Source organism: Leptonychotes weddellii, unplaced genomic scaffold, assembly GCF_054177405.1.
Source record: "Leptonychotes weddellii isolate Sample4059 unplaced genomic scaffold, ASM5417740v2 HiC_scaffold_2388, whole genome shotgun sequence".
Taxonomy (NCBI): domain Eukaryota; kingdom Metazoa; phylum Chordata; class Mammalia; order Carnivora; family Phocidae; genus Leptonychotes; species Leptonychotes weddellii.
The window spans coordinates 1-7,656 of NW_027828880.1; the positions used below are offsets into that span (position 1 = coordinate 1).

Consider the following 7,656-nt stretch of genomic DNA (forward strand, 5'->3'; position numbering starts at 1 on the left):
CCCGCCCCCCTCCCCATAACATCAACACAGAAGAATCTGGGTCAGTCTTTATGTTCCAGCTAAAGTGAACTCACTGAGGAATCAGCTTTGACTTTGGTTAAGCACGAAAATCACAACCACATTTCACGTCTTATACTGAGGCACTGTGGGTCTGGCAAGCAGCACAGGAGAGAGGAGGGGGAAAACACAGGGACAGCTGTTGGCTTGGGGTTGGAATTCAATTTCTTACCAAATAATTACATGCTATCTGCGGGCTGCGATCACACACTTGAGTTTGTGCCAGAAGGAGTCAGTCCCATGCATTTCCCAGAGCCCATTACCTGTTTTTTCCATCATCATTTGCAACAAGGATTGTGTAGGCTCTGGGGAGGCAGGTCTGCTATGGGGTGTGTGTGTGTGTGTGTGAGTGTGCAAGACAGCAAGCCAGAAAGGAAGCTACAAGCAGACAAGGAGCGTCTCTTATGAGCACAATCCCTGCTGGTGGCGAGAAAGAAGGACAGGTCTCTGTCTAGCTTCAGAAAAGCCTTCCTCACTGAAAAGTGTGTGCTAAGCCCGGCTCCCTACGAGATTGTAAAGAAACGCCCTCAACCTCGGGCGGACTTCACTCTGCTCCAGGCAAGTTAAAGAAGATGCACTCAGGCAAAAGGGTGGGGGCTCAAGGGAAAGATAAGGGCAGAAACAGGGAGAGTTTCAGGCAGACAAAGCAGAGCAAAAGTTCAAGGTCAGAGACCAGTGACATTCAGAGGGCAAACTGGGGACGGAGGCGGGACTGCTGAGGGGCAGGATGGTATTGTGAGGGGGGAGTTGCAGAAGCTCTAGGGCTCTGCTGTTTACCAGCTGGGTGGCCTGGGCAACTCCCCAGCCCCTAGAAGCCTCAATTAACTGAGGCCATTGAGAGCCCCCATGTCACAGAGTGCTAAATAGGTATGCAGACGAGGCCCTGCCCTGCTCTCTGGGCCCTCGATCGGGGCGAGTGGGGTACCCAGTGAGAAATCCTCCCTCCCTCACTGTCCCAGCAGAATGGAGCCCTGGCCAGGAGAATCAAGTCCAGAGGGAAACTAGTTACCTTGTTAGGCAGAGGTCCTTGTCTTTCAACCCTTCTTCCATTCCTTACTGTTATCCCTCAAGGCCTCACTGGCCCCCTGCTGCTGTCCAGGGCCCTGCTGGTGAGGGTTGGGGTGGGGGGCAGGGTTCTGGAGGCAGAAGAAGAAATTCCAGAGCCTGATCTTTAGGAACTCATAGTCTAACTGGGAGGAGGAGGTGGCTCACTACCCAGAAAATGAGGACTAGAACCCATGGTTTGGGGCAGGAAGAGCTCAGGGCCAGGAGGCAGCATCAGGGAAGGATCTGGAGCCTCAAGGATGGAGGGGATGAGTATGGGGGCACGGAGGGGCATGGCAGGCGGCAGACACACCTGGAAGAAAGGTCTGGAGGAGCTCGTGGGGTGCAGTTGGGTGGCGAAGGCAGGATCCTAGTGACAGGAGCAGTAGACCAGGCTGTTGGTTGGGGATGTCCGAGCTCAGGAGCTTATGGTGCAGAAACAGAGGTCTCTGGGGTTTGTTTTGGTCAGGGATGGGGAGTGCAGCCAAAGCATCTAGAGATGGGTACAGGAGACAAGACAGGTGTTGGGGATGTGGGATGTTAAGTTCATGCCCCGCCCCCCAGGTGCAGACAGAGGAAGAGCAAGTCTCTCTGGATGGGGTCCCCACTTCCTCTGTCCAACGGGACAGGCCCTCACTTTACAGCCCCACAGCCAGGTGGAGCCTGGGTTGACAAACGGGCCCTTCCCCCTGACTGGAGGGGCTGAGATGTGGCATTGTTAGGCTGGAAGTGAGTCACAGAGTTTTTCCTTCCTTCTCTTCCTCTCCACTTGGCTCGCCCGACACCTTGTGCATTCTCTCTCTCACACACACACACCTTTCAAAACCCATGAACTATAAATATGTTGTCCATCTGCACAAACCCCTCGGTCCAGCGCTCCAGCACTGGGGTTCCGGTCCACGTGCGTATCTACAGAGCACGTGCCTGGGTGTGTGAGCACCCAGGTGTTGCGGAGACTCTGCTGCGCCGGGTGTCTGAATTTGTGAGCTCGTCTGTGTGGTTGAGGTCAGGAAGGGTATCTGTGAGAGAGCACAGCGTACCTGTGTCTGTGAGGTTGCGGCTGGAGGAAATTTCCACGGGGGGGGGCAGGACTCCGGGCTCCCGGGCTGAGGGCCGGGCCCACGTGTGCGAGCCGTAGGTCTCTACCACTGAGGGGTGGGGCGTGGGTGGCGAGAGTGTGTTTGTGCCTGAGGTGTGTCCGCATGGATATCCGCGTTGGGAAGGAGGTGGGTGCTGGGCGTGGAGGAAGTGTCTCTGTCTCTGTGCCTGTGTGCGCGTTCAGGGTGTCTGGCCGGGACAGCCTGCCTTGCCTCTGGCTCTGCAGGACATGAAAGGGCTTTAGGACTTGGGTTTGTGACTGAGGCTGGTGTCACATCCTTCGGTTCCATTTCCCCCAGCCAGGCCAGAGGGCCAGAGATAAACCCAAGTCAGCACGGGTGGCCGTGGTGATGGCGAGGTCACATTCACAGGGGGTGCTCAGGGGGGAAGGAAGCTCATCAGCCTGAGCGCTCGGCCTAGAAGAGTGAAGGCAGGGCCTTGCCCTCTCACTCCCTCCGGCCATCCCTCACCTGAGTCCACCCACCATGCAGAGCCCAGCCAGGGAGAACGGGCACCAGGAGCACAGCGTCGACCGGCCACCAGCAGGCGGGACTCAGCTCGGGTGCCCCAGGAAGGGTGCCCCTCCACCAGCATGCGGCTCTGCCCCCCACCTAGGAGTCCCTCCCATCTGACCCTGCTCCCCAGCAGACCTCAAGCCCCACAGGGCAGGGCCTCTGTCTCCCCAGGGTCCCCATGCATAAAAGAGGGACAATGGTATCTACAGAAAGGGTTATCTGTACCCCAGGTGAGCCTGGAGTTGTGGCCACAGGAAACAGAGCTCAGCATCCAGGCTCCCTTGTCACGTCTCCTACCCTGGGAGGAGGAGGAGTTCAGTTGGATCCTCCCCTGGGGTTGGGGGATGGGGAGGGTGTGAAGATCCTTGGGCCGTCTCTAGGGGGCGCTGACAGGCAGGCAGCACGTGCCTGCACCTGTCAGTGAACTAAATGAGCAAAAATGACTGGGCAGGCCAGGGTAGGGGGCTTGGGGAGCTGTGTGAATGGGGAACAGAAGTTCAGTGGGGCCTGACGGAAGGGTTTGTTTGTGGGATGTGTGACTTCTGTCACCCACTGGCGGTAGGAAGAGGACCGGGGCGCCTCGGAGAATTCAGTCCCAGGCTCACATAGACTGGGCTCTTTGGAGGGGGTGGCCAGGTTGCCCTTGGGTGCTTGATGAAGTCTCCGCTCCTCCTGGGATGGAGGAGGGATGGTAATGAGGGATGACTGGGGTGTGCCTGTTTCCCTCTCCTCTGCAGGCCTCCCCAGGGCACACTCTCCCTCTAGAGCCCCTCAAGGAGATGGAAATCCCTTACTTCAGCAGCAGGCAGGAGGGGCGGGGACCATCCCCCAGCATGGGCCCTGGAGGGAAGCGTCCCTGGGGACCCTGGCCTTCCAAACCTGGCTGCCTTCTCCTGGGATGGCCCCGCCGCAAAGCCATGCCCCTCTGTCCCCTGTGACCAGGCTCCCTGCGTGCCTGCCTTAGCAGGAGGGAGGCGGCTCCAGGGTCAATTCTGAACTCTGGGGGGTGGTCCGGGTCCAAGGAGGTGCTGTCTTCCGCTAGCACTGCCCATCCCATAAAGGGCATTTGTGCCCAGGCTACACCGCCCACCTGGGGTTGGGGGGCAGGGGCTGCTTCGAACACAGCCCCACAGTGAAAGCGGGACAAACGCGCCTGTGTGCACCCTGGCCGAGGTGCCGGAGGAAGTGTTAATGGGCCTCCTTCCTGCCCGGCCCATGCCAGCTCCTCGGTGCTCATCCCTCTCCCCTGAACGCCCGCTTCCGCTCAGTCTCCGCACACCCCCTCCACGTCCCTGGCCACAGACCTGTCCAGCTTTAACAAACATCCCTCTCAGGCTTCGGGTTTATGGCTTTTCCGCGCGTCCTCCTTCATGTGGTCGGGAACCAACGCTCCCCGTCCCCAGAGCGGAGGCCCGGCCTGGGCTGGAGGGGGCTGGGGCTGGCCTCGGGGGCTGCGCCTGGCAAAGCAACCCAAGGGGAGGCCGGGATCCTTGCCTCGGACGAGGCCTGGCCAGGCAACAACACAGGAGGGATGAGCTCTGTCCTGAAGGGGGGGTGGGAGGGTGGGAGGGCAAGGCAGCTGCCAGATCCAGGAGGGGTCCCCGGAGAGGACAGGGAGACCATCCCCGAAGGGGACAGCACCAGCCCAAACAGTGGCAAGCTGGCAACTGCAAAAAGGTGAGCAGGGGTACTTGTGGGCTTTGTTTTTGTTTTTAAATGGAACATTCCTTCAGCACCAACTGTGCCGGGGGCTAAGGAAGCCCTGCGATGTGATGATCTCATTTCATTCTCACAGAAACTCACCAGTACCATCACCCCCATTTTACAGGTGACACACGGGGACCCAGAGAGGTGAAGGAACATGTGCCCAAGTCTCAGAGCTGGCTAGTGGCAGAGGGAGGATTCAAGCCCAGGCAGCATCTGCGTGTTGAAGAAAAGCCATGACACTATGGGCCTTCTTGTTGGACACTGTTGGGCTTTTGTATCTGGGCCTGGGACTGCCTGCTAGGTGTCCCGGAGTCCCTGGGTCAGCCTCAAGAGGGCCAAGGAGGAAGCATTCAATCCTGGGGCTGTCTGTGCCCTCACACACTAGAGCCTCAAGCTCCCTTAGATTTCGGCATCATCTATATGCTGACATTTCCCACATAAGGGGCCACATTTTTGAATGTGTGTAGAAGCTGTTGAATAAAACCCACATTCATTTAAAAGCGTGACTGAATGTGTACTTGCTCTGGTCATTTATTTTTTTTTTTCTCAGTCTGAGGATTTTATTTTATTTTATTTTTTATTTTTTTTTAAAGATTTTATTTATTTATTTATTTATTTATTTTTAAAGATTTTATTTGACAGAGAAAGACACAGCGAGAGAGGGAACACAAACGGGGAGTGGGAGAGGGAGAAGCAGACTCCCTGCCGAGCAGGGAGCCCGACGCGGGACTCGATCCTGGGACTCTGGGATCATGACCTGAGCCGAAGGCAGTCGCTTAACCAACTGAGCCACCCAGGTGCCCTAAAGATTTTATTTATTTATTTGAGAGAGAGAGAATGAGAGAGAGCAAGCACATGAGAGGGGGGAGGGTCAGAGGGAGAAGCAGACTCCCCACCGAGCAGGGAGCCCGATGCGGGACCCGACCCAGGGACTCCAGGATCATGACCTGAGCCGAAGGCAGTCGCTTAACCAACTGAGCCACCCAGGCGCCCCAGTCTGAGGATTTTAAAAGTACCCCTGCCATCACGGGGAGCAGGGAGCGGGTCTGCAGAATGTTTCAATTCTATCAAAGAACGCTTGTGTTCAAAAAGTTCAGAAACCACTTTACAGACTAAGACACCAGTGCCCTGAGAGGTAGCACATCCTGGGTAAGTTTCAGAGCAAGCTGGGGCCCAAGGCCCTACTAAGTGGGGTGAGGCTCTCCTTTTATCTGGTCAAGGCAGCCCCCCACATCTCATCAAAGAAGGGGGGCTGACCCAGGGCTGCAGGGGGGGGATCCTGAGGATCCAACCCAGTGAGGCCACCAGGCTTGGGGGACTAAGGAGCTAGGAGAAATTCAGGGGCCTCCCCTGTCTCCCAGCAATGTGGAAAGAGCCCCAGCCTTACCAGTCATTTGCTTCTCGCCTTTCCAGATCGGGCTGGAGAAGAAGCCAGCTATGTATGGACAAGCAGGAAGATGGGGGGCCTTTTTCAGTGGGGAAGGTCCCAGCTTTCCACACAACCGGGCCAAAGGGAAAGACCCCTCCAACTGCCACTGTGGAAGGAAGCAAAGGAAAGACATTTCTGGGGCATTTACCGGGTGCTTGGCACTGTGTTTTTGCACGTTAGTATTTTTCTTTTGTTTTTAATCTCAACAATCCTGTAAAGCGGATCTGACAACTCCCATTTCTACAGTTGCACTTCAAAGAGGTTAAAGGCTATTAAAAGGCAGAGCCAGCACCTAAACTTGACCCCACGTGGTTCTAGGGGCTCAGAGCTGCTGCAGAGAGGACTCGGGGCGGGGGGGGGGGGCGGGCGGAGGAAGAGGGGTGAGGCCCAGCCCCCACAGTCCCAGCCCCCGCGAACATCCTCTCTGCCCGCCTTTGTTCACAAAACCGAAAAAGTGATGATGGTTTTCCTTCCTCTCTTTAAGAAAACAACAGAATCAAAACAAACAGAGAAGGGGAACTCCCCTCCTGTAGCTTTTGCCAGAAATAAAAGGAAGAAACAGTCCCAGTCATACTCTGGGCAGCCCTGCTGCTGGGACAGGGCCTCGAAGGGGAAAAGAGAGCCAAAGAGAGCCCCCCTCGTGAAACTAAAAGCTTCAGCGTCCCCACCTCCTGGTCCTGCTCGGCGCGCCTCCGCCTCACCCTTGCACCCCTTCCCCACCCGTGGCCTCACCACCCCATTCTGACACACACAGCTGACGGACGCAGCTGAAACTTTCCAGAGGGCTTCAGTAAATCCCAAGGAAGGACAAAGAGGAAATAAAAACACACAAGTCCAAGAAATAAAAAACAGCTCCCAGAGTGCACACTGGCACTGTCGACCCCCCACGGTCAGCTTCCACGCATGGCCCCTAAGCCCTGCCCCATTTCCCCGTCCTGAGCTACCTGCCCGGTAGTCCCCACCGCGGTGGTGTGTTAGCCTCATGGGGTCCCTCCCTTTCCAGAGTCAGGATCCTCTGTACCTTAGCAGCCACAACAATCAAAATCGGGAGTAGTTCGGGGTTGGAGGTCCTGCAGGACGCCCACCCCGACCCTGACCAGGGCCCTCCCATTCACCACCCAGCGCAGATTTCAGTTCCAGATGTCTTGTGCTGATTGGCTCACGTGGGGTGACTGACAGCTTCAGAGATCCGCCCCCTGCGCGGCCTTAAAGGCTCAGCAATGCATCAGTACCGGGCTTTGGCCTCACGGAAGCGGCCCGTCCGCCGGCCTCACACTTGCACAAGGACTCTGGAGCCCGCAGGACCTTGTGAACACTGCCTGGGTAGATTAAGGAATTTGTGGTCTAGGTTCAAGGTCCGACTGTAGCTGGGGAGAAACCATGGAGACCACTCTCAGCAAATGGTAAATGAGTACCTTGTCATATACTCAGTACTGTACCTGGTCCTGGGGGGGATGTGTGAAGACAGATGAGTCTCAGAGTCTCCCAGGGACCTGGGAGAGATGGCGATGGCAGAGGATTGTTCTAAACAGTTATGGGAGCCTCTAAATGGGAACTCCTCCCTTCTTGGAGCTGCAGGAGGTCAGAGGGAGAAATGCAGGGGTGATGTTGCTGACTGTGGATTCCTGCCCCTCTGGGCTCCCCCTTGTATCCCAGGGTCAACAGGTCCTGCACTTAGTAGGTGTTCAGTTGGCGGCTGTTGGATGAGCAGGTTTGGTGCGGGTTAAATGAGGTGCATCGTGCGTAGGGATGCACAACGCTTGCTGGCTCTCCTCAACATTATGATGATGATAGTTTGTCTTCCCA

At 56.6% G+C, this 7,656-nt stretch overlaps 1 long non-coding RNA gene across 4 annotated transcripts; it reads right to left on the reverse strand.

The window, feature by feature from the left end:
- Positions 1 to 46: 46 nt before the first annotated feature.
- Positions 47 to 6,552, reverse strand: LOC145718864 (uncharacterized). Of its 4 annotated transcripts, none has more exons than XR_014142059.1 (3): positions 5,809 to 6,552; positions 1,415 to 1,594; positions 47 to 1,193 (listed from the first exon to the last, which is right to left on the reverse strand). It is a non-coding gene; the product is annotated as an uncharacterized LOC145718864 (long non-coding RNA). The 4 variants fall into 4 exon arrangements; XR_014142057.1 differs by lacking the exon at positions 5,809 to 6,552 and adding an exon at positions 2,142 to 2,795; XR_014142058.1 differs by lacking the exon at positions 5,809 to 6,552 and adding an exon at positions 1,964 to 2,795.
- Between the last annotated feature and the right edge of the window lie 1,104 nt (positions 6,553 to 7,656).